Below are 27,951 nucleotides of genomic sequence, written 5' to 3'. Positions count from 1 at the left end.
CTTTAAATATAGGATAGTTAATGTAACCCTTAACTACCCCCATTTGTGAGGGTTGGGGTTTTTGTTTAAAGTCCCATGCAAATCAATGGGAAATGTATGTTCCCACACAACTTCCATACGGATGGAGATATTTCAATAATACCTGGTACACATATTATTTATTTGTCAAATAAAAAGATATGATAGTTAAATTAACCCCTACCTACAACCTAATATAAAAAATGGGTTTTTGTTTCAAGTCCCATGCAAGTTTATGGGACTTCCAGTACCTTACTCCACAAGCTCCGCTCTGCATCTCCTGGTGAATGTGTCAGGCTGTCTTGCAAGCCCCACCCCATCTCATAAAGACACGCCCACTGTTTAAGCCCCACCCTTCTTATTATCTACCTTTTTGTGCATCTGTCTGGCTTGCAAATCATGCCCGATCCCACAAAACCACGTCCCCTTCTATTTTCAGCTTACAATATCTTCATCAAAAATCAGTCCCACCTGAGGACAGGATATGAGGACAGCATATGAGGACGGGATATGAGTATGGCATATGAGGACGGGATATGAGGACTGGATATGAGGACTGGATATGAGGACTGGATATGAGGTCGAGATAGGAGGTCGGGATATGGGGACGGGATATGGGGACTGGATATGGGGACAGGATATGAGGTCGGGATATGGGGACGGAATATGGGGTCGGGCTATGAAGACGGGCTATGGAGTTGGAATATGAGAACGAGATAGGAGGACGGGATATGAGGACGGGATATGAGGACGGGATAGGAGGTTGGGATAGGAGGTCAGGATAGGAGGTCGGGATAGGAGGTCGGGATAGGAGGATGGGATATGAGGTCGGATAAGAGGACGGGATTCGAGGTTAAGATATGAGGACAGGATATGGGGATGTGATATAACAACAATACATGAGGATGGGATATGAAGTCAAAAGCTTCCTCTTTTTTTGATTTTCGTCCCCGACAAGGATTAGGAAGTAAAACCAGGCAACGCCGGGTACTCAGCTCATTGATTATATATATAACTCAGTAACTATCTATGGTCACTTCCCCTCTATTGTTCTTTGCTTTTTTTTTACACTGTTCAAATATTTTACTTTTATGCACCTAACAAATACTTGACGTGGTATTCTCTATGGGTAGATAGCTCTAGTATTTATACTAATACTGACATACTGATACAGGGGAACCTCTAGAAATATGAAGAAATCTCTTAGGTAGGCAACGCTGTTTACATGTTTGCAACCTTTTAAGTGGCTGCACGAATAAGCTATGAGGTTAGTTTACAACTCTAAAGCCACAGATAGACCAAAGGCATGAGGGGGGAGGTCATGCCATAGAAAATGTGGCTGCTATGGGGCCCTTGGAGGAAAGGGGCCAAACTTTATTGCTCATTACTTTGAGATAAGACATTTCTTCAAGTGAGGGGAGCATGGCGAGCTGGCTCCTCTCCTCCATTGCAAAGAGCTGCAAAATGCAGCTAGAAAATTAACCTGCAATAACACTACAACTACTACCCCAATTAAAGTAAGGACATTTTTTTTTTTTAAAGCTCTTCACACACACACACACACACACACACACACACACACACACACACACACTATAACTCAGTACATCGGGTTTAATGAGGATGAACACCCTGTCAGATTCTCTTTAAACTGTAAAGAGAAGTGGTCGAAGTAAAAGAAATACATACCTGGTTTTGCTGATTATTTGGTTTTGGGGTGTTACTAAAGAGCTGAGGATAATAAAGACAGAAAGTACGGTACATTGTAAGTAATTCCCCAACTCACTGAACACACTATATACAGTTGTCAACCAGTTTCCCATAGTAACTAGAGATGAGCAAATTTTTGAAAAATTCGATTTGGCAGATTCGCCTAATTTTCCAAAAAAATTTGGTTCGGTCGCTACAGAGGGGCAAAGAACACTTTGCCTTGCCGTAACACTACTATACAACCATGGGCAATTAATACAGTAAAGTTGATGTAATGTATAACTGCAAGTGCTGTTATATTATACTAAATCTACGTCCCATGTGCACGCCATTGAATGCAAAGTTAACAAGAAAAAGGGGACAGAGTCACTTTTCGTTATAAAACATATATTTTATTGATATACATTAAAAGACATAGTATAAAATCTTACATAGAGGGGAGAACTCCACTCCAGTGGTGTCTCTCCAGTGGTACTCTGTGTATTGTTACATTGAGCAGTACAGCTAATGCTTAATACGAAATATTCAGACACTCACTGTTAGATGCTTTGCAGTAGTATTTTCTTTATTCGAACATTTTCGTAGAAAAATTCAGAGCTGTGAATATTTGAAGCTTGCAGATGTAAATTCGGCATACAACCGTCCCAGCAGAGATGACAAACACTAGTCGGGAGCCATCAGGGTCTGACGCGACGTTTCGGGGGAATGCCCCCTTACTCATGCGTTTAAGAGCCTGGAATCAAGTAGAGTGCACACCTTATTTTAATCAAGAAGTTTTTCTTAAAGGAACATTCACCTCTATCTAAAGCGATAGGATATTGTTTTAAATTATGTGCGGTGTGCTCTATACTAATCATCATGGATTACAAAATTATTTCAAGATAAGCTTTCAAACTACAGACTTCATTCAAGCCTGATGGGGAAATAGTTTCCAGGTAAGTTATCCAATATGCTTCTCTTTGCAAGAGACGCATGCGGTTTATATTATCATTCGCATCAGTGTGAATTTGTTCCAAGATTTGCCATCTTAATTCATTAACATTATGTTGTTTCTCTAAAAAGTTTTTGCCACAGTGGTTTCACTGAATTTAGATGATTCACCTACTATTTTAGTATTTATAGCTTTTCTAATGTTATTTTTATGTTCCATAATTCTAACTTTTATTTTTCTGCTAGTTTGTCCCACATAACATATGCCGCATGGGCATTTTAACATATGAATAACATTGTCAGAATTGCATGTGAAAAAGCCTTTGCTTTGAATTTTCTTACCACTTTTTGGGTGATGGATGTTTTCACCTTTTATTATATTATTACAATGTGAACAGGATAAGCATGGGTATGTGCCTTTTTTTCTAGTTCCTATAAATGTTTGATAACTTTTCTTCTTTTTTCTGATATCTCCTTTTATCAATATATTTGCTATAGTTTTACCTCGATTATATGCAAACATGGGGGGTTCTTTAAAAAGTTTGCCATATTTAGGATCTGAACTGATTAAAGTCCAGTATTTATTTACTGATTTTTTTATTAAATTGGTGTGTCTATCGTAAGAACTAATGTACATTACTCTTTCAGTTTTTTTCTTTTTTGTTTCTTTTTTCTTCAGTAATTCTGATCTGTCTACTTGGGCTACCTCTTGTTCTATTCTTTTTAATTCTGTTTGTGAATATCCTCGATTTTTAAATTTTTCTGTGATATTTTAGTTTTTTTCATATTCCTCTTCCTTATTGATAAGGCGTTTAGCTCTAATATATTGGCTTTTCGGCAATCCCTTAAAAATATTAGGATTGTGAAAACTGTCTTTATGCAGCATGTTATTTTTATCATTTTTTTTAACAAATAATGTAGTATCAAAATTGTTCTCATTTTTTGTCACCTCGACGTCAAGAAATTGTATTTTCTGGACATAATAAGTGAGTGTGAATTTGATCTTTGCACGAAATCGAGGAGGGACTGCTCCCTCCTAGCCCAAGTAGACAGATCAGAATTACTGAAGAAAAAGGAAACAAAAAAGAAATAAACTGAAAGAGTAATGTACATTAGTACTTACGATAGACACACCAATTTAACCCCTTAAGGACCCAGCCCAAATATACCTTAAGGACCCAACCATTTTTTTGAACATCTGACTACTGTCACTTCAAGCATTAATAACTCTGGGATGCTTTTACCTTTCATTCTGATTCCGAGATAGTTTTTTCGTGACATATTCTACTCTATGTTAGTGGTAAAATATTGTCAATACTTGTATCATTTCTTGGTGAAAAATTCCAAAATTTGATGAAAAAATTGAAAATTTGCATTTTTTTTTTACTTTGAAGCTCTCTGCTTATAAGGAAAATGGATATTCCAAATAAATTATACATTGATTCACATATACAATATGTCTACTCTATGTTTGCATCATAATGTTTACATGTTTTTACTTTTGGAAGACATCAGAGGGCTTCAAAGTTCAGCAGCAATTTTCAAATTTTTCACAAAATTTTCAAAATCTGAATTTTTCAGGGACCAGTTCAGTTTTGAAGTGGATTTGAAGGGCCTTCATATTAGAAATACCCCACAAATGACCCCATTATAAAAACTGCACCCCTCAAAGTATTCAAAATGACATTCACTAAGTGTGTTAACCCTTTAGGTGTTTCACAGGAATAGCAGCAAAGTGAAGTAGAAAATTCAAAATCTTCATTTTTTACACTCGCATGTTCTTGTAGACCCAGTTTTTGAATTTTTACAAGTGGTAATAGGAGAAAAAGCCCCCAAAATTTGTAACCCAATTTCTCTCGATTAAGAAAATACCACATGTCAAGTGTTTGGCGGGCGCAGTAGAGGGCTCAGAAGGGAAGGAGCGACAATGGGATTTTGGAGAGTGAATTTTTCTGAAATGGTTTTTGGGGAGCATGTCACATTTAGAAAGCCCTTATGGTGCCAGAACAGCAGAAAACCTGACATGGCATACCATTTTGGAAACGACACCCCTCAAGGCACGTAACAAGGGGGCCAGTTAGCCTTAACACCCCACAGGTGTTTGACAACTTTTCGTTAAAATCGGATGTGTAAATGGAAAAAAAAAATGTCACACTAAAGTGCAGTTTTCCCCCCAAATTTACCATTTTTAAAAAGGGTAATGGGAGAAAATGCCCCCCCCCCCCCAAATTTTTAACCCCATCTCTTCTGAGTATGGAAATACCTCATGTTAGGACGTAAAATGCTTTGCGGGCGAACTACAATGCTCAGAAGAGAAGGAGTCACATTTGGCTTTTTGAAAGCAACTTTTGCTGAAATGGGTTTTTGGGGCATGTCGCATTTAGGAAGCCCCTGTAGTGCCAGAACAGCAAAAAATACCCACATGGCATACTATTTTGGAAACTACACCCCTCAAGGAACGTAACAAGGGGTCCAGTGAGCCTTAACACCCCACAGGTGTTTGACGACTTTTCGTTAAAGTTGGATGCGTAAATGAAAAAAAAATTTCTTACTAAAATGCAGTTTTTCCCCTAAATTTTTACAAGGGGTAGTAGGAGAACATGACCCCCAAAATTTGTAACCCCATTTCTTCTGAGTATGGAAATACCCTATGTATGGATGTAAAATGCTCTGCTGGCGAACTACAATGCTCGGAAGAGGAGGAGCGCCATTGAGCTTTTGGAAAGATAATTCGTTTGGAATGGTAGTCAGGGGCCATGTGCGTTTACAAAGCCCCCCGTGGTTGCAGAACAGTGGACCCCCCCCCCCACATGTGACCCTATTTTGGAAACTACACCCCTCACAGAATTTAATAAGGGGTGCAGTGAGTATTTACACCCCACTGGCGTTTGACATATCTTTGGAACAGTGGGCTGTGCAAATGAAAAATGTAATTTTTCATTTTTACGGACCACTGTTCCAAAAATCTGTCAGACACCTGTGGGGCGTAAATTCTCACTGTACCCCTTGTTACATTACATGAGGGGTGTAGTTTCCAAAATGGGGTCACATGTGTCGGGAGTCAATTGTTCTGGCACTATGGGGGCTTTGTAAACACATGTGGCCTTCAATTCCGGACAAATTTTCTCTTCAAAATCCCAATGGCGCTCCTTCTCTTCTGAGCATTGTAGTTCGCCCACAGAGCACTTTAAATTCACATATGGGGTATGTTCTTACTCAGAAGAGATGGGGTTACAAATTTGGGGGGCTTTTTTCCTATCTTCCCTTGTGAAAATGAAAAATTTAGGGTAATACCAGCATTTTAGTGAAAACATTTTTTTTTTAATTTTCCCATCCAAATTTTATGAAAATTCGTCAAACACCTGTGGGGTGTTCAGGCTCACTATACCCCTAGTCACGTTCTGTGAGGGGTGTAGTTTCCAAAATGGGGTCACATGTGGTTTTTTTTTTTTTGCGTTTGTCAGAACCGCTGTAAAATCAGCCACCCCTGTGCAAATCACCAATTTAGGCCTCAAATGTACATGGTGCGCTCTCATTCCTGAGCCTTGTTGTGCGTCCGCAGAGCATTTTACGCCCACATCTGGGTTATTTCTGTACTCAGGAGAAATTGCGTAACAAATTTTGGGGGTCTTTTTTCCTTTTACAGCTTGTGAAAATAAAAAGTATGGGACAACACCAGCATGTTAGTGTAACAACAAGTTTTTTTAACACTAACAGGCTGGAGTAGCCCCCAACTTTTCCCTTTCACAAGCGGTAAAAGGAAAAAAAAAGACCCCCAAAATTTGTAGTGCAATTTCTCCCGAGTACGGAGATACCCCATTTGTGGCCCTAAACTGTTTCCTTGAAATACGACAGGGCTCCGAAGTGAGAGAGCGCCATACGCATTTGAAGACTAAATTAGGGATTGCATAGGGGTGGACATAGGGGTATTCTACACCAGTGATTCCCAAACAGGGTGCCTCCAGCTGTTGCTAAACTCCCAGCATGCCTGGACAGTCAGTGGCTGTCCAAAAATGCTGTGAGTTGTTGTTTTGCAATAGCTGGAGGCTCCATTTTGGAAACACTGCCGTACAAGACGTTTTTAATTTTTATTGGGGGGGACAGTGTAAGGGGGTGTATATGTAGTGTTTTACTCTTTATTATGTGTTAGTGTAGTGTAGTGTTTTTAGGGTAATGCTGGGAGATGTAGTTATGCAACAGCTGGAGGTACCCAACTACAACTCCCAGCATGCCAAGACAGCTGTTTAGCTCTCCAGATGTTGCAAAACTGCAAATCCCAGCATGCCCAGAAAGCACAGTTTTTAGACCAGTGCACAGTGATCTCCAAACTGTGGACCTCCAGATGTTGCAAAACTACAACTCCCAGCATGCCCAGACAACAAACAGCTATGTGGGCATGCTAGGAGTTGTAGTTTTGCCAGATCTGGAGGGATATAGTTTAGAGACCACTGTATAGCGGTCTCAAACTGCAGCCCTCCAGCTGTTGCAAAACTACATATTCCAGCATGCCCAAACAGCTCTCTGGGCATGCTGGGAGTTGTAGTTTTGCAACATCTGGAGGGCTACAGTTTAGAGACCACAGTCTCAGACTTTAGCCCTCCAGATCAACTTATCGGCTTCCGTAGGATCCCGGGAGCCGTCCTCTTATGGCGCATGTCACGCCGCCCGCCGATCACCTTCGCCGCAGCCTCCGGATCGGTAAGTGGACGTCGGCGCCCGGTCCCCTTCGGTTCCCCGTTCTGCCCCGCCTATTGTGGGTGGGCAGGACGGGGAAAACGAAAGTTAACCCCCCGCCCCCGGTCTGCTATTGGTCGTAGCAGACCAATAGCAGGGATAGGATGGGGTGGCACCCCTGCTACCTCACTCCTATGCCTACAGGGGGATCGTGGGTGTCTTAGACAACCGTGATCCCCCTTATATTCCGGGTCACCGGGTCACCATAGACTCGTGTGACCCGGAATCAGCGCAAATCGCAAGTGTGAATTCACTTGCGATTTGCGCCGATCGCCGACGAGGGGGGGGCTGATGAAATTCCCACGGGCGTATGAATACGCCCCTGGTCCTTAAGTACCAGGACGTCAAGGCGTATCCATACGCCCTAGGTCCTTAAGTGGTTAATCAAAAAAACAGTAAATTAATACTGGACATTAATCAGTTCAGATCCTAAATATGGAAAACTTTTTAAAGAACCCCCCATGTTTGTATATAATCGAGGTAAAACTATAGCAAATATATTGATAAAAGGAAATATCAGAAAAAAGAAGAAAAGTTATCAAACATTTATAGGAACTAGAAAAAAAGGCACATACCCATACTTATCCTGTTCACATTGTAATAATATAATAAAAGGTGAAAACATCCATCACCCAAAAAGTGGTAAGAAAATTCAAAGCAAAGGCTTTTTCACATGCAATTCAGACAATGTTATTTATATGTTAAAATGCCCATGCGGCATATGTTATGTGGGACAAACTAGCAGAAAAATAAAAGTTAGAATTATGGAACATAAAAATAACATTTGAAAAGCTATAAATACTAAAATAGTAGGTGAATCATCTAAATTCAGTGAAACCACTGTTGCAAAACACTTTTTAGAGAAACACCATAATGTTAATGAATTAAAGGGTACCTCTCATCAAATAAACTTTTGATATATTTTAGATTAATGAATGTTGAATAACTTTCCAATAGCATGTTAATGAAAAATATGCTTCTTTCTATTGTATTTTTCCCGATCAGTCCTGTCAGCAAGCATTTCTGACTCATGCTGGAGTCCTAAACACTCAGAGCTTCCAGTCTGCTTTGTTCACAGCCAAACAGGCTGTGAACAAAGCAGGCTGGCAGCTCTGAGTGTTCTCCTTTGTGAACAAAGCAGATTGGCAGCTCGTAGTGTTTAGGACTCCAGCATGAGTCTGAAATGCTTGCTGCCAGGACTGGTAGGGAGACCCCTAGTGGTCATTTCTTCAGGCTTGAATGAAGTCTGTAGTTTGAAAGCTTATCTTTGAATAATTTTGTAATCCATGATGTTTAGTATAGAGCACACCGCACATAATTTAAAACAATATTCTATCGCTTTAGATAGAGGTGAATGTTCCTTTAAGAAATACTTCTTGATTAAAATAAGGTGTGCACTCTACTTTAAATATCCTGGCTCTTACACACATGAGTAAGGGGGCGTTCCCCCGAAACGTCGCGTCAGACCCTCATGGCTCCCGACTAGTGTTTGTCATCTCTGCTGGGACGGTTGTATGCCGAATTTACACCTGCAAGCTTCAAATATTCACAGCTCTGAATTTTTCTACGAAAATGTTCGAATAAAGAAAATACTACTGCAAAGCATCTAACAGTGAGTGTCTGAATATTTTGTATTAAGCATTAGCTGTACTGCTCATGGTATTATCCCATACAGACTTGCACTTGGGGATTAGGTGAATACCCACACCTGAGCACAGCCTTGAAGTCTACACAGGACATTTATTTTTACTATTGTTACATTGCATTGGTATGTATTTGTTCTTTCTATGTTTGCAATATGAAGAACAGCCATTTTATACTATACATGTGACTTGTTGTTAAATGGACCATCTGGATTGAAGCCTTTTTTCTCCAATCAGTGGAGTTCTCCCTCTATGTGAGATTTTATACTATGTATTTTAAAGTATAGCAATAAAATATATATATATGTTTTATGATAAAAAGTGACACCACCCTCTATTTTTTTTGTTTTTTGTTAAAATTGCAGTAACACGCATAGGGAATGTGCTGTGTTAGTGAAATAATACGGTTATTCAGTATGAGATGCAGATTAGGGGTTTAGCTATTAGAATCACTGTCGCAGAGTGGCACAATGACAGAGCCTGGAGGTGGCATCAGTATGAGGAGACCATATAGTGGCTGAATGACACAGTGTGGAGGTGTTGGCAGCATGAGGAGACCATATAGTTGCTGAATGAGAGTGTGGAGGTGATGGCAGCATGAGGAGACCTTATAGTGGCTAAATTACATCCTTTTCTTAGATATAAAAAAAATTGGGGTCCATATATTTTATCCTAAGAAAAGTTTTAGCTAATGCATATCCTCAATACGTATTTGTGGTCTGATGTGGAGGAATTTCTGCAACCGGGGAGCAGCACCTTAAATATTTTGTACTATCAATATTTGTGAAGTGTTGGTGTGGCACAATGGTCAATCTACTCGGATGCATTAGGCATTGGTGGGTAGAAATCCTGCTGATCCATGCCTGATTCATCTTGACAAACGTCAGTCTCTCCACATTTTTCGTCGACAGACGAGTTCTCCTTGGGGTTACTATGGCCCCCGCCGCACTAAACGCCCGCTCTGATGGCACACTACTGGCCGGGCAGGACAGATTTTCCATGGCAAACTCTGCCAGTTGCGGCCACAAATCAAGTTTGGCTGCCCAGAAGTCCAGCGGATCTTCAAAGTGTGTTGGCAGGAGGTCATGGCGCAGAGCTCGCATATCTACATAGACAGTGGTTGGGTCAGGACCTGAAGTGCCCTGTAAAATGAACAAAGTTTTTTTAGTTTTTTTCAACTGATAAACAATACGGAGACATTATTTGGAGCAGGGACTGTCATGCAGTGATTATAAAGAAAACTTTCGGACGGATCCGAAAAAAGGAGCGAATGAATAACTGTGTGTCAAGTACCTGGATGGCGTGGTGAAAGACGAACTCATTCGCAGGCTGGCCAGGATTGAGGGGGGTTTAAGGACGAAAAAAACCCTCTCGCCGAAGTAAGTAGGATTGCTCCCTTAACGCAGGAAATTGGCTGCATATGAATATCGATCCTGTCCGCTCTCCTATTTTAGTTTTTTTGTTTCTCCATTGGCAGGGTTATGTCAATGTGGTGTCCCGGCACCGGATTGCATCCGTTGCCTTGTGGTGAGGTCCCCAAAGTCAGAGTCCCTAGGTGTAGGTGGGGTCCTCAGCCTTAGCTAGCCCCTTGTCACCCCTTTTTTAATTAAAATTATTTAAATTCAATTTGTATATATTTATATAGTAAGTGTACTTACCTAGTTAGCGTCGCAGGACCTGTGGGTCACGTGATGCCTTCCAAAGACTCTATGGTTTGTAGTTCAAGGACCTTTGGAGGAAGTCAGGTGTTTACCCATCAGGCTATGTAATGGTCAATGACAGCTGACTTGGACCAATCCAAAACGGCCCTGCCCCTACCCATATAAGGGAACGGCGGCCATTACGCTCTCTCTTTTCCTCGTGGGCTGTTGACAGGGAAGGATCTGCGCTGCTGTCATCAGTGAGTTAGGCCCGAGCCTTGCGGCGACGGCTGATCTTTACAAAACTGTGAGTGTAATCAATCATCAAGCACTCTGCAAGATCACAGGACCATATCTAACTCCTAAATCCGGACGGATCTTCGCAAATTACCCTAAATTCTGAGACTTATATCAAAAGTCAAGGTCCTCAACAACTGTCAGTCACTGAAGTGTATGGAGACTGTATTAATGAGACTGTTACTGTTCATTGGATGTACCGCAAGTCTTTAAGTAAAGTTTATCCAAGTTCAAGTTCAACTACCTTGTGGACCTTCAGTCATTTTATGCATGCACCTATCGTTACCGGGAAGGGCGGCGATAGGCCGGAGAATTACCTCAGCATACTAGCCCTCACCCTGGCGTCACGAACAACAGGGTTAACCTTAACCCTTGATATACTGAAGCAACACCCTGACTACACTACCCCTACCCCTGAGGCCTATCACATCAAGGTATGCCACCACCTGCTGGTTCAGATCCTGCTCCAGGTCTTCCTGCTGCTGATGAGTTGCTTCACTATGTGGGTGCAGAAAGCTATTCATCAGCGACTGTAGACTCAGGCGACTGCTGATGGTACTGCTCCTGCCACCCTACCCCTCCCCAGCAGCCATGGCAGTTGAAGGTGAGCGCATAGGGCCCCCGAGTCAGACCTGCGACAGGATGGACGATGGTACAGATAGGCATCGGCCAACTGACTATGTAGGGTGTCTCTTTAGCAGGTCAGTTTGTCCTCCTTCTCAGTGGGTGTAAAAAAGGCCCCCATTTCGTGGCGGTAGCGAGGGTCCAATGTGGTGGAGAACCCGAAGAATCTCGCTGCCAAATGGTGACAATTCAGCGGTCACTACGCAAGCAAGTGAGCATGCATCGTGCCATTTCTGCAAGTGACTCAGAGGGACTCCCTGCCTCCATCTCCACTGCATACTGCCACGGTATGTCTGGGTCCTCTGTCTTGTCTTCCTCATAAACCTCTAGCTCCTCTGGCTGCTCCTCCTCTCCTGTCAGATGACTAGAGAAACCTCCCATTTTTCTAGTCAATTGTAATCAAGGTCATCTTGAATTTGGGCATTAGGGGCTGCATCGGCTAACTGTATTGCACATGTGACCTTCTCTGTTATCCACTGTGTATGTGAGGAACCATGTGCGTGCTACTGTGTGTATTGTGTGCCTGACAGTAGGAGGAGTAGGCTGCCTGCCCAAGAGACAGCAGAACTATCAGCAGGGAAGCAAAACAAACCTCTTATAATTGCAGCTTGCTCCCGTGTGGCATTAATACACTGCTTATCCAGCAGGATGGTGCAGCTATTGTCAGGGGGGTGATCTCCTGTCCTCATTCTCACCACATATACAACGTGAAAGGTAGAGGGGATGTTGCTCCCCTTTGGGGTATAGAATGGTCCTGCTTAGACTGCTGATATGTTATAGTACTGGATGGTACCACAGTCCGTGCTCCCCTCAGAGATGGGGGTAAGGGGGTAACACTGTCCGGTCAACTGTTACTGTATATTCAGAGTATTATGCTGGAAGAAAGTGGCCAGTGCCAAACTCACTTGACTTAAATATGACTTAAACATGTGACAAACATTATCATGTGACTAACAATCATGTGACCAACATGAAAGGTCCTTTAGACTTAATATACAACCTATTCACATTATGGAAGAACACTGCAGGAGAGCCCTGAGGACGTACAGGGACTTAGCCTGACAGGACTGTAGGAATATATCCCGTACTGGGACATTACATTACTATGGACAACTAGTCAGAGTTCCTCTGCACAAGTTTTGATAAATCTCCCCCAAGGTCTTGAGTAGGGCAGCACCATTCCCGTAAGCATTCATTGTGTGTGATCTTCCCTCTACATATCTATCATACTTTATGTCAGTGTTTTTCCAAGTGCCTCCAGCTGTTGCAAAACTACAACTCCCAGCATGCCCAGATAGCAGGGATATACACACATAAGAGCAAAACGGGCTAGAGCCCTGTGACGGACTGACTCCGCCAAAAGTGACTTCTCCTTCCGGATGACAAGCCCCAGCATATCACAGGCAATATCCCCAGGCAGAACTAGAGATTATTGCATCCTTGTACCCAAAGAACCAGGCAACACCAGTCTTCAGGTATAAAATGAGAACTCTTTATTGTGGAACAAGCGACTTCTTTTATAGGAAGGACATCACAGGGGGAAGGGTCAGTAAAGGCAATAGTGCCTTGAGTGCAAAGGGTGGAGGTGTGCAGAAGTTGGACTGTGTGCAAAAAGGAGAAGCATGTGTAGAATTAGTGTATTGTACAAAAGGTGAACCGTGTGCAAAAAGTGGACCGTGTGCAAAAAGTGGACCGTGTGCAAAATGTGAACCATGTGCAAAAGGTGTATTGTGTAAAGGAGGTGGACAGTGTGCAAAAGGTAGACCATGTGTAAAAGGGTGTATTGTGCACCGAAAGTGGACCATGTGCAGAAAGAGTATGAAAACAGTAAATAAAAGTATTTTAACTCTGAGCTTTATGTCACTGGACAACATCAACTGAGGGGCACAAATAGTGATGTCCTAAAGTCCATCCAAGTAGGTAGTGTGACTCTAGGATCCGTCACAGTGCCAGTCCTTCACAATTGCTGGCAGCGGTGGGATGTGACTTCTCCAGGATTGACACTGAGACCAGCCCAGCTGGGGGAGATACAGCCGCTGGCTTTACCCCGGTCTCAGCAACTTACCCTGGCAAGGAAGAGCCTGTAAGGATGGAGGATTTCCGAAGAGAGGTGCAATGGTTCCTGGGTCTCTTCAAAGATCCTCCACGAGAGTGTGTGAACACTGTCCTTACACAGCTGACGCAACTCCGTATAGCGAAGCTGCAGTATGCCATGGAAGAGATGTCCATGCAAGAGAAAGCCTTAATTTGCTTGCAAATTTGGGAAGTTGTTCTTGAGGAGTCAGTGAGAAGCCGAGCACAAGTCCTGCCCACCCCAGAACAGCGCTTCAGGGAACAGGTCCACTTGCAGCTTCGCTACCTCAGAGAGCAACCCACGGGCAGCAAAATGGTTGAGTTGCACAGATTGGTGCAGAAAGAAATGGAGCTCGAGGCTCATTACCGTGCCCTGTACTGGTGGGCAAGTTGCAGGCAGTCGGAGCCAAACACAGCCTGTTCTCCTGAAGGGACAGACTTCGGCTGGCCTGGTCTATTGTGGGATGCATTCGAGGAGTGATACGACTTCGGTCGTACCGAGGCATACAGACTCTGGGATATCCAGGACAAGCGGAGAGAGATGCTGCCGCAGTCGGAGGTGCCAGACCTGGAACCGGATCTATCTTGGCTGACGTATCAGGAATGGTACCTCGAGGAAGACTACCTGTCCTTGTTTGAGGGGGATTTCTACGGTCAGGAGCCATGTACAGCAGAGGAAACCAGCACAGATGAGACGGCTGGTCTCTGTCTCCCCCTTCCCATGGATTGCACACTGGACCGCGACTCTCTAGCAGTATCCGGTCAGGACACCAGGGTGGAAGCGCCAGCATTAGGCCTGAGTTCTGCTACACTCTGTCCAGCATCAGACACCAGTGCAAGCTCTACAGCTACAGAGGGGTCAGTGATCCCTGTACCAGTCCACCCTGGATCGCAGGCAGTTGGCCTGGATCCACATAGACTGTTTAACAGCCCAGGAGCAAGCACAGACGGTGCGGCTCCCCAGATGGAGAATTTTACATCGGGAGATGGAGCGGTCAGCTCATCTCCCCAGCGCAAGAGGTTGCAACCGGATGAGGAGGCAGATGACCTCCCTCTCCACCTACTGAGCACAGCCCCGACTGAAGCGCCGGCTTCAGGGCTGAGTCCTACTATACTCTGTTCAACAACGAATACTACAGCTACAGAGGGAACCGTGATCCCTACACTGGTACAGCCGGGATCGCAGGCAGTTGGGCTGGATCCCCAGCAGCTGTTTAACAGTACTGGTGAAAGCAGAGTTGGTGCAGCTCCCCCGCTGCAGAATTCCATATTGGGAGATGGAGTGGTCGGTTTACCTCCCCAGCGCTAGACATTGCAAACAGGTGAGAAGGTAGTCGACCTTCCTCGTCACCTAGTGATCACTTCTCCGGCTGAAGTGCTGGCATCAGGGCAGAGTTTTGCTACAATCTGCCTAGCACTGAAGACTGCCGGCAGGTCTGCATTTACAGATGGGACTGTGGTCCCTGTATCGGTCCAGTCAGGATCCCAGAAGGTTGACCCGGATCCCCAGCGACTGTGGAACAGTACAGGGGCTGGCACAGTCGGTGCGGCTCCTCAGTGGCAGATATTGCAACCGAGTGAGGTAGCAGTCGGCCCCCTGTCCCTTCAACTGGTGACAGATGGAGTTCTCCTTTGGGAAATGTTGCTTGGGAGGGGCTAAGAAGCTAGCCTCCTTCCCACAGACTACGGGCCAGGCCTTCCCCCTCCCCTGGCCAGGGAGGGGAGGAAAAGCAGAAACATTTTTTGAGGGGAGCCCCAGTAAGCTTCATGCAGGGTTTGCTGGTATTGGATTACATTGTTGCCGCACACCCCAACCAAGAGGAGGACCAGGACAACTGTGTTGGGTTCGCACCGGGTCTGCCATTTTATTAGGGGGAGCACTGTGACGGATCCTAGAGTCACCCTACCTACTTGGATGGACTTTAGGACATCACTATTTGTACCCCTCAGTTGATGTTGTCCAGTGACATAAAGCTCAGAGTTAAAATACTTTTATTTGCTGTTTTCATACACTTTCTGCACACGGTCCACTTTCGGTGCACAATACACCCTTTTGCACATGGTCTACCTTTTGTACACTGTCCACCTCCTTTACACAATACACCTTTTGCACATGGTTCACATTTTGCACACGGTCCACTTTTTGCACACGGTTCACCTTTTGTACAATACACTAATTCTACACATGCTTCTCCTTGCACACAGTCCAACTTCTGCACACCTCCACCTTTTGCACTCAAGGCACTGTATAGGGAGAGCTAATCACCTTTATTGGATTATCTCCCAGACTCACTGTCACCTGTATTGTCTTTACTGACCCTTCCCCCTGTGATGTCCTTCCTATAAAAGAAGACACTTGTTCCACAATAAAGAGTTCTGATTTTATACCTGAAGACTTGTGTTGCCGGGTTCTTTGGGTACAAGGATGCAATAATCTCTAGTTCTGCCTGGGGATATTGCCTGTGATATGCTGGGGCTTGTCATCCAGAAGGAGAAGTCACTTTTGGCAGAGTCAGTCCGTCACAAGCCCCTACTCCCTTTCTGCACCTGCCCCTCTAGTGCCCATACAAAAGGAGCTACAGACTCAGACAGGTGAAGTAAAATGATTTGTTGCTGAGAATTTGTAAGTGCTTTCAATGCAGGGTGCTGTGCCCTCCCAGCATAAAGGGGCACCAGTTACCCTGTCATTATCTGCTATTTCTCTGCTCCTCTCTGCACGTCGGAGACAAGAGCAAAGAAGGCAGAAAGAAGCTCCACCCACAGTCTGTCCTGGCAAGAAACCCCAGGCTGTGCAGAGGCATGGGCTCTTACTGTAATAAGGCTGGTTTCACCTCACATTTTCAGCCATATGGGACCACATACGGCTGGGGGGAGCTAAAACCGGGCGCTCTTTTATCCCTGCCGTATGTCGCCCGTATGTAATTTATTTCAATGAACCAACCGGAGTGAAACACTGACTCCGGTCGGCTCATTTTTGCCCCGTATGCGGTCTTCCACTAGACCTAAAACCATGGTCAACCTCTTTTGCGGGGGGGGGGGGGGCAAAATCCACTGCGCCGCGCGCTCTCTGCGATTTAAAGGGCCAGTACGTCCTTAAAATGGTTATTGCTGTCAGCACTTCCTGTTTCCCCTTGCCGGATCTTTGTGTCTTTCTGCCTAAGAGAAAGCGTACCTCCTGTGTGTTCTGCTATTCTGTGTACCAGTTCCTTCAGCTTCGTTCTCTGACCACACTCCAGTGCCACCTGTCCTGACCTTTCAGCCTTTCCTCGACTACGAATTTGCCTCATCCTTCCTGTACCACGTTACACCTCGGCAGCCTGTGTGGACGAGTCGTATCAGGAGTAGCGACCTGGGTGCTGCCTGCCGCTTTAAGTCCATCCCGCTTTGTTGCGGGCTCTGGTGAAAATTAACAGCACCTTAGACTCCACCCTTGTACAGCCCATGCCATCATCCACACAGGGTCAGCGGATCCACTTCACCACTACCATTACAGTAAGATCCGGCCATGGATCCCGCCAAGGTGCCTCTGCTGAATGTCGCTGATCTTTCTGCTATTGTGACACAACAGTCTACACAGATAGAGCAACAAGCATAACAACTGAACCAGCTATCCACAATGATGCAGCAGCAGCTCCTCCCCGCACAACAGCTGCAACAGCCACAACCAGTTCCAGTGGCTCCTCCAGTGTCTGCAGCTTCCGTGGTTTCCATAGGCTCCAAGATACAACTGTCTCTGCCAATGAAATATGAAGGCATTTGTGACTGGGTTTGTGACCCAGTGTTAAATGCATTTGGAACTTATGGCTGATCAGTTCCCGACAGAGTGTGGAGTTTGTGGTCAGTATTCTTTCTGGAAAAGCCCTGGCCTGGGCTACTCCTCTCTGGGACAGAAATGATCCAGTGTCCTCCAATCTGCAGGCATTCCTTTCGGAAATCCGCTGTGTCTTTGAAGAACCTGCACGGACTCCTCAGCCGAGACTGCACTACTGAACCTTTACCAAGGGGACTTCTGTTGGTGATTACGCAATTCAATTCTGCACCCTAGCCTCCGAATTGGCCTGGAATGACGAGGCCCTGTGTGCCACCTTTAAAAAGGGACTTTCTAGTAGAGTCAAGGATGTTCCCACTGCACAGGATCCTCCGTCTTCCCTGAGTGATCTTATTCAGTTGGCGACTTGAATTGATGTGCGCTTTGCCGAGAGGCAGGAGGAGCTACGTCAAGAGCATGAACCTACTCGGACACAACGTTTTCCCCATTTGGCACCAGTGTTCCAGCATCCATCTCAACCATCCTCATTGCCCTCTGCCAAATAGGCTATGCAGGTGGATCATGCTCGATTAACCCAGCAGGAGAGGTCCCGCCGGCGCAATGAAAACTTGTGTCTCTCTTGTGCCAGCCCGGAGCATTTCCTCAAAGACTGGTCTACACGACCAACATCTGGGAAATGCTCGCACCTAGGGCACGTGTGAGAGGCCTCCCTAGGTGTGAATTCTACCTCTCCTCATTTTACCATGCCAGTCCAAGTATATACTCCTTCAAGGGCATTGTTCTCCAATGTAGCCTTTTTGGACTCTGGTTCTGCTGGAAACTTTATCAATACCTCCCTGGTCCACAAACACAGTCTCCCAATGACTCGGCTCGTTAAGCCTATGTACATTTCTTCTATCAATGGAGAATCCCTGAATTGTGCACTGCAATTCCGCACTTAATCTCTTCTCTTACAAGTGGGTGTGTTACACAAGGAGAAGATCGAGTTCTACATGCTTCCTCATTGTACTTCGAAGCTTCTCGGTCTTCCCTGGCTACAACGTCAAGCTCCGCATCTCGACTGGCAAACTGGTGAGGTTACCCGCTGGGGACCTTACTGTCAGAACCACTGTCTGACGACTGACGAATGAGGGTTCAGTCTTTGAGGTTAAGGAAATTTTAGCTACTAAAACCGTTAGAGGGAGACGGTATTTTCTTGTAGACTGAAAGGAGTTCGGTCCTGAACAAAGATCCTGGGAGCCAGAGGAGATTATCTTGGTCCGTGGCCTGTTCCTTAATTTTCTGCAACCTAAAAAGAGGAGGAGACCAAAGGAGGGGTACTGTTACAACTAGCGCTCTGGCCAGACATGCTGGCCGTGAGCGCTCTCCTGTCCTGCTGGCGGTGCTGCAGTTCGCATTCTGGAACACGCCCGCATGCGAACACCGGGCCATTCGTTACTCACCTCCTGCTTCCTCTGCTGTCCCAGGTCGCCGGTGTGTGTGTACCTCTAGGGCACGCGTGCGCCGACTCTCTACGATTTAAAGGGCCAGTACGCCCTTAAATGGTTACTGCTGCTCGCTGACACTATAAGTGTCAGCACTTCCTGTTTCCCCTTGTCAGATCTTTGTGCCTTGCTGCACAAAAAAGAAAAAGCGTACCTCTTGTGTGTTCTGCTATTCAGTGTACCAGTTCTTTCAGCTCCGATCCCTGACCACGCTCCAGTGCCGCCTGTCCTGACCTTTCAGCCTCTCCCCGACTAAGAGTTTGTACCACGTGCCTGTACCACGTTACACCTCGGCAGCCTGTGTGGACGAGTCGTATCAGGTAGCGACCTAGGTGCCGCCTGTCGTTGCAAGTCCATCTCGCTTTGCGGCGGGCTCTGGTTAAAACCAGCAGCACCTTAGACTCCAATCCCTGGAACGGCCCACGCCATCATCTACACAGGTTCACCACTGCCGTTACAGCTGCGCTGTGAATGATAAAGCCTGGCAGGACCAGGCTTTATTAATCGAGTGCAGAGCACAGATCAATGTGGTTCTATGAAACCATATTAATCTGTATGAGGAATATAATGATTCCTCCTAAAAGTCCCCTAAGGGGACTAAAAGTGTAAAAAAAAAAAAAAAAAAAAAAAAAAAAAGCACCCATTAACCCCTTCCTCATTAAAAGTTTAAATCACCCCCCTTTTCCCAAATTCCATATAAAAAAAAATATAACCATAATAAAAATAAACATATGTGGTATTGCCGCGTGCGTAAATGTCCGAACTATAAAAATGTATTGTTAATTAAACTGCACGGTCAATGGCGTACGCAAAATAAAATTCCAAAGTCCAAAATAGCGTATTTTTGGTCACCATTTATATCATGAAAAAATGCTCAAAAAGTTCAATCAATATGACAATGGTTCCCCTAAAAACTTCAGATCAAGGCGCAAAAAAATTGCCCTCATACTGCCCCATATGCAGAAAAACACAAAAGTTATAGGGGTCAGACAATTTTAAACATATGCATTTTTGTGCATGTAGTTATGATTTTTTTCAGGAAGTAAGACAAAATCGAACCAATATAAGTAGGGTTTTAATCGTATGGAGCTACATAAGAATGTACTGCGTAAAAATGGAAGCCCCCAAAACTTACAAAATTGTGTCTTTTCTTACATTTTGTCACCCAATGATTTTTTTTTTTGTTTTGCCGTAGATTTTTGGCTAAAATGACTGATATCATTACAAAGTAGAATTGGTGGCACACTAAATAAGCCATCACATAGATTTATAGGTGCAAAATTGAAAGGGTTATGATTTTTAAAAGGTAAGGAGATAAAAACGTAAGTGCCAAAATGGAAAAACGCTCGGTCCTAAGGGATTAATGGAGGCACAGTATATAGGAAAATAATAGAGGAATGTAAGCACAGTATATAGGGAATTAATTGAGAAATGTAAGCACATATATAGGAAATTTGTGTGGTGTCGTGTACATCTCTTCAGTGTGAGAACTAGGACTGTGTGGAGTTTGCTTCATGGAGTAGGTGCTGGGTGATTGGTGCTGGATGAGGTCGGGAACAGTGCACGTTCTGTCATATAGAGGTCAGGCCGGGCATAAAGGGAGAAATTTACCAAAACCTTTGAAGCAAAAACCCTCTGCAAAATAAAATAAATAATCTGATTGGTTGCTATGGACAACTGCACCGCTCTTCCTCCACCCAGGTTTTGATAAATCTTTTGATATGCATCTGTCACATGTTTTATGTAAATAAAACCGGCGGCACAGCCAAAGTGTATATACACAGGGCAGACCTTCACAGAAGCTGTTCTTGACTTTATTTAAAAAACACCCACTTTTATGAGGGCTAGAAATTTCAAGGAGGCCTTTCCGGAGGTCCACTGTGTCCCTGGGGCGCAGCACCTCTCCCCTGTAACATTACTCCCACTCTCTGCAGGGCATACCCATTAGGTCTGACAGACATTTATTTATATTATGAAAGATGCCCTCTTTTTACTTGAGCCCCTGCCCTCCAAAATGTCTGTGCACATCCCTGCCAAACAGCTTAATCATATTCAAGTGAGTGGGTGCTAGCCAGCCATAGGGATATATTACAATACTCACAGTTTCTGTTATTGTTGATAAGGCATTTGTAGTTGTCTGAAAGTAAAACAATTGCAACAAATATAAAACAATGGTGAGTTAATGCATTAAAACATTGTACTTTAAGTTAATAAAAAACTTTTTAATCAACTTTAAAAGAACACATAAGTTAAAATATGTTATATTAAAAAAGAAGTCTACATTTCATGATCTTTTCATGACATAATCATTAGAAATATCAAAGACCAGTTAAGAAACAAAGAGGTGAGGTATCTAGGTATCAAGACTCCACATTCTAACTCATGGTTAAAAGAAAGGCTTTTGTGGCCTTGGTTGCCATTGAACACTATAGGATTAAGTCATGTACCTCATTGTTTTTTACTTGACAATGATGAAAGTTCTTTTATTTCAATATGTAAAATTTTCTATAAAAAAAGAAATTACACTTTAAGCCCATTTTGATGCTGGAGCCGGCGCCTGGAGCTCATGACGTCATAACCTCACCCCTCATGATGTGACGCCCTGCGCCCTCAATGCAAGTCTATGGGAGGGGGCGTGACAGCGGAGTACCCCTTTAAGTACCAGGTCAATTTTAGTTTTTTAATTTTGCACCGACAGGCCCATATGAGTGCTTGATTTTTGCATCATCAATTGTACTTTGTAATGGCATCAATAATTTAATAAAATCTATGGCAAAACTATTTTTTTTTTATGGGACTTTTTGATCACTTTTTATTAGTTTTTAAGAAGTGAAAAAAATGCACAATTTTTTACTTTGGTGGTTTTTTTTTTTACGTGTACACCGAACTGTTTTATTAACTTATATTTTAATAGTTCAAACATTTACGAACGCAGCAGTACGATGTATGATTGTTTAATTTTCGTTACATTATTTTATTAAAAAAATTGGAAAAGAGCTCTGATTCAAACTTTTATTATGGAAGGGGTTAATTTATTATGGGCTATACCATGCAATCTGAAGATTGAATACACTGTTTAATGCTAAGCCATAGACTAGCACTGATCAGTGTTTTTGGTGCTCTGCTGCTCCAGCCAGCATGGCTGGCTGGGAGCAGCAGAAGACCAATGGGAATGTGAGGAGCCAGGTAAGGGCCCTCCCACCATCCACTCAGCTGATCGGGACCTGCGATGTTGCTGCGGATGTCCCGATCAGCTCCACTCAGCTAACCGACACCGCTAACTTCACATTTACGACGCCGCAATCAACTTTGTTCATGGCATCTAAAGGGTTAATGCCAGGCATCGGCTCAATCAGCCTTGCCCAGCATTAACCGTGGGTCCTGGCTACTCATAGCAACCGCGACCCACTGGTTTTGAAGCGTTCTCTGCTTGTGGGAATGGTTTAAATCCCGGAAAACAGGACCAGTGTGTACAGGTATGCCCTCGGTCCTTAAGTACCAAGATGTCCTTTGTCCTGGACTGGTTAAAGCGGTATTCCAGTATTTGCATACCATATGTTGCTGGGGCCTGTAAAAAAAGCCATACTTACCTACCCTGAATTGCCTTCAGCGCCCATTCTTCTTGTTCCCCAAAGCTTCTGTCTTCTTCCTGCTTACAAGACAAGCGTAGGATGCAGGAGATGCCCGTGTAGGCAATCACTAGCCACAGAGGTGTCCCGTCTCAGCTGGTGATTGGCTAATTGGACAAGTACTACACCAATTGCTCTTTTTGGAATCAGGAAAAAAAGACAGAAGTTTCAGGTAACCAGAAGAAGAATCAGAGCTGCGGTGGCACCAGCGGGGGATTGAGGGTAGGTAAGCATGCCTTTTTTTTATTTATTACTGGCCTCAGCAACATATGAATTTTTATGCATACACTTGATTGAATACAGAGATTAACAGAGTAGTAATGATAGCAGTTGCAGGGATACAGTTGTGTACCTTGCCTGCAAGAAGGGGGGCCTGTCATAGCGTATAGTGTTTTCAGTCAGATATTTAACGGTGTTATCCAAATAGACATACATGAGCATGAACTGAGTCCGATCAACTGGTTTACTCAAAATGGAGAAGGAGAGGGAGGTGGAAAAAAAACTGATACAACAAGGCATAAAAATCAACTGACACAAAAATGTAGATTTAAGGGGCGATATGATCAACTTATTTAAGTATATAAATGGCCCATTCAAAAATATGGGAAAAAACTGTTTCTGGTAAATGCCCTTTAAAAGACAAGGGGGCACTCCCTCCACCTGGAGAAAAAAAGGTTTAGTTTCCAGGGGTGACAGCTTAGCCTTCTTTATCATAAGAACTGTGAATTTATGGAACAGTCTACCTCAGGAACTGGTTATGTCAAAAACAGTTGAGGGGTTCGTAGCAGGCTTAGATATATTTCTAGAACAAAATGCACATGACATACCTTCACAGAAGCTGTTCTTGATTTTATTTTACAAAAAAAAAAACTTTTATGGGGGCTGATAATGTCAAGGAGGCCTTTCCACCGTGTCCCTGGGGCGCAGCACCTCTCCCCTGTAAAATGACTCCCACTTTCTGCAGGGCATGCCCATTAGGTCTGACAGACATTTATTTATACTATGAAACGTGCCCTCTTTTTCACTTGAGCCCCTGCCCTCCAAAATGTCTGTGCATATCCCTGCCAGACAGCTTAATGATATTCAAGTGAGTGGGTGCTAGCCAACCATAGTAATATATTACAATACTCACAGTTTCTGTTATTGTTGATAAGGCATTTGTAGTTGTCTGAAAGTAAAACAATTGCAACAAATATAAAACAAACAATGGTGAGTTAATGCATTAAAACATTGTAATTTAAGTTAATAAAAACTTTGTATCCAACTTTAAAAGAACACATAAGGTAAAATATTTAATATTAAAAAAGAAGTCTACAATTTCATGATCTTTTCATGTCATAATCTTTGGAAATATCACAGACCAGTTAAGAAACAAAGAGGTGAGGGGTCTAGGTATCAAGACTCCACATTCTAACTCATGGTCAAAGGAAAGGCTTTTGTGGCCTTGGTTGCCAAACGGCCCCTATCATCCTTTAGCAGCAGGAGTGAGGTGGCACTGGTGCCACCTCACGATCGTCCTGATTCAGCGGCCGGTAAATGAGTACTCCTGCTGTGGGGGTGTCCCTAACGGCACCCGCTCCACCCCTGAGGGTGAGTGCGGGTGTCTGGAGTCGTTACCTGAGGCTAGGGCCCCTGATCCACGGCTTCAGCGGTTGGATTGGGGCCCCAGGAGTGGAGCCGGCAGCAGCGGCGGCAGGAGGATCCGGCAACTCACTGATAAACCGTACTTGCTGGGAGTTGCAGTTTTGCAACAGCTGGAGGCACACTGGTTGCGAAACACTGAGTTAAGTAACAAACTCTCAGTGTTTTGCAGCCAGTGTGCCTCCAGCTATTGCATAACTACAACCCCCAGCATGCACGGACAGCCAAAGGGCATGCTGGAAGTTGTAGTTTTGCAACAGCTGGAGGTTTGCCCCCCCCCCTCCCCCATGTGAATGTACAGGGTACATTCACACGGGCCGAGGTTTACGGTGAGTTTCTTGCTAAAAGTTTGCCGTTAGGGACACCCCCACTGCAGGAGTCCTCATTTACCGGCCGCTGAATCAGGACGATCATGAGGTGGCACCAGTGCCAACTCACTCCTGCAGTAAATTTTGCTCTGCAGCTCAAACTCCCAGATGAAAACTCACTGTAAACCCCCTGCCCGTGTGAATGTACCCTGAAAACACTACACTATACCTACACAAAATAAAGGATAAAACACTACATATACCCCTACACAGTTACACTCCTCAATTAAAATTAAAAACGTCTGGAAAGGCACGGTTTCAAAAATGTAGCCTCCAGCTGTTGCAAAACAACAACTCTCAGTATTGCCGGACAGCCATTGATTGTCCAGGCATGCTGGGAGTTTTGCAACAGCTGGAGGTGTGGTGTCTCGGTACTGGACTTGGTCCCGTACCTTTGTCGTAAGTCCCCACAGTCAGAGTTCCTCCATGCTGGTAGAGCTTTCCAGATGGGTTAACCCCTAGTCACCTCATGGTGCTATTTAAAAGTGTATATATTTAATATATTTTATTATAATGTCATTTATGTACAGGACCTTTGGTCACTTGATTTATGGACAATTGTGTTTTGCTAAGGTTCAAGGACCTTTAGGTCATGTGATTAGGTCATGTGATGTAACCATAATGCCTTGGTTTAGGACTGACAGGTCTGGGAACCAATAAGCTTTGATCCTGCCCCTTCTGTATATAAGGGCGCTGTATCCAATAATCGCTCTCTTTCCCTTGGGATCTCAGAGAAAGCAGATCTGTGATCACAGCTACAAGACAAGCTAGGCCTGAAGCCTTCCACATCAGCGCATTCTAAACCGTGAGTTAATCCGACTCAAATCTCACCAATCCTACGTGACTACTGAACCTAAATATACCCCTAAATTCAGTGGAACAGCGTACAGCAAAAATCAAAGCTTATTTTACCTCAAATTTCCAGCCAACCTGTGAGGAGCCTAAGTCCCAGTCCTCTTGCAAAAGACTGTTTGTTATCATCATCTGCATAAAATCTTATCCAGTTTATTACTACTTCTGCTGTGGACAATCCTTTATTCCTCCCTATCGTTCTAGGGACGGGTGGCGGTAGGACATTTATATATCTAGAGGAAGCCCGCACCCTGGCATCATGACAATCAAGGGTTAATGCTACACCCTGCAACACTATCTGCCACACCCCTGTTCACCCTACATCCCCCAAGCTCACCACAGAGGCACCCTGTTTGGGAAACACTGACGTAGGGTAATTTTGGTATCGGAGGCAAGTGTCATTCTTTCATCCGGGTCCATCCCAATGCAAATCCCTAATTTAGGCCTCAAATGCGCATGGCCCTCTCTCACTTCGGAGCCCTGTCATATTTCAAAGCAACAGTTTATGGGTATTTCCATACTCGCGAGAAATTACTTAACAAATATTGGGGGGCTTTTTTTCCTTTTACTCCTTATAAAAAGGTAAAGTTGGGGTCTACTCCAGCATGTTATTGCAAAAAAAAAAATATTTTTTACATTAACATGCTGGTGTTGCCCCATACTTTTCATTTTCACAATAGGTAAAAGGAAAAAAAGACCCCATACGTGGGCGTAAAATGCTCTGTGGGCACACAACAAGGCTCAGGAGTGAGAGCGCCATGTACATTTGAGGTGATTTGCACAGGGGTGGCTGATGGTTTCAGCTGTTCTGACATAAACGCAAAAAAAAAAAAACACCCACATGTGACCCCATTTTGGAAACTATACCCCTTATGGTATGTAACAAAGGGTATAATGAGCCTTAACACCCCACAGGTGTTTGAAGAATTTTCGTTAACGTTGAACGGGAAAATTACATTTTTTTTTTTTTTCACTGAAATGCTGGAGTTATCCCAAATTTTTCATTTTCACAAGGGGTGATAGTAAAAAATCCCCAAATAATTTGTAACACCATTTCTTCTGAGAATATAAATACCCCATATCTGGATGTAAAGTGCTCTGCTGGTGCACTACAGGGCTCAGAAGAGAAGGAGCACCATTGTGCTTTTGGAGAGAGAATTTGGCTGGAATTGAAGGCCATGTGCATTTACAAAGCGTCAATGGTGCCAGAACAGTGGACCCCCCACATGTGACCCCATTTTGGAAACTGCACTCCTCACAGAATGTAATAAGGGGTGCACTGAGCATTTACACCCCACTGGTGTTTGACAGATTTTTGGAACAGTGGTCCATAAAAATGAAAAATAAAATATTTCATTTGCACAGCCCACTGTTCCAAAAGTCTGTCAAACACCAGTGGGGTGTAAATTCTCACTGCACCCCTTATTACATTCCATGAGGGGTGTAGTTTTCAAAATGGGATCACATGTGGGGGTCCACTGTTCTGGCACCATGGGGGGCTTTGTAAATGCACATGGCCCCGACTTCCATTCCAAACAAATTCTCTCTCCAAAAGCCCAATGGCGCTTCTTCTCTTTTGAGCATTGTAGTGTGCTTTTACATCCACACATAGGATATTTCCATACTCAGAGGAAATGGGGCTGCAAATTTTGGGGGCATTTTCTCCTATTACCTCTTGTAAAAATGGTAAATGTGGGAAAAATACAACATTTTAGTGAACAAAAATGTTTTCATTTACACATCCAAATTTTAAGAAAAGTTGTCAAACACCTGTGGGGTGATCAGGCTCACTGTACCCCTTGTTACATTCCTTGAAAGGTGTAGTTCCAAAATAGTATGCCATGTGGGTTTTTTTCTGATTTCATGGCACCACAGAGGCTTCCTAAATGTGACATGCCCCCCAAAAACCTTTTCAACAAAATGTGGATCCTCTTCTGAGCATTGTAGTGCACCAACAGAGCACTTTACGTCCACACATGGGGTATTTCCATACTCAGAAGAAATGGGTTAAAAAAATTTTTTTTGGGGGGGGGGCACTTTCTACTATCACCACTTGTAAAAATTGTAAATTTGAGGAAAACTGCATTTAAGCAGAAAAAAAAGTCATTTACACATTCATATTTACCGAAAAGTTGTCAAACACCTGTGGGGTGTTAAGGCTCACTGGACCCCTTGTTACGTGTCATGAGGGGAGAAATTTTCAAAATAGTATTACATATGGGTTTTTTATTTTTTGCTGTTCTTGCACCATAGGGGCTTCCTAAATGCAACATGCCCCCCAAAAACCATTTCAGCAAAATTCCCTTTCCAAAATCCCATTGTCGCTCCTTCCCTTCTGAGCCCTCTAGTGCGCACAAATAGCACTTTACATCCACATTAGGTATTTCCTTACTCAAGAGAAATTGGGTTTCAAATTTTTGGGGGCTTTTTCTCCTTTTACTCCTTGTAAAAATTCAAAAACTGGGTCTACAAGAACATGCCAGTGTAAAAAATGAAGATTTTGAATTTTCTCCTTCACTTTGTTGCTAAGGGTTAACAC

General features: G+C 43.8%; 1 long non-coding RNA gene across 1 annotated transcript in view; it reads right to left on the bottom strand.

Annotated features, from left to right (window-relative positions):
- LOC130281892 (uncharacterized) overlaps positions 1 to 27,951 on the bottom strand; it is a 62,819-nt gene that overhangs the window by 3,710 nt on the left and 31,158 nt on the right. Inside the window, exons 4-6 of the long non-coding RNA XR_008846155.1 lie at positions 23,684 to 23,719; positions 21,024 to 21,059; positions 1,708 to 1,749 (exon numbers count right to left, since the gene is read on the bottom strand). This is a non-coding gene — a long non-coding RNA (uncharacterized LOC130281892). The remainder of the gene's footprint in view (positions 1 to 1,707; positions 1,750 to 21,023; positions 21,060 to 23,683; positions 23,720 to 27,951) is intronic.

Source organism: Hyla sarda, chromosome 7 (genome assembly GCF_029499605.1).
Source record: "Hyla sarda isolate aHylSar1 chromosome 7, aHylSar1.hap1, whole genome shotgun sequence".
Taxonomy (NCBI): Eukaryota; Metazoa; Chordata; class Amphibia; order Anura; family Hylidae; genus Hyla; species Hyla sarda.
This window is presented reverse-complemented; position numbering and strand designations above follow the sequence as displayed.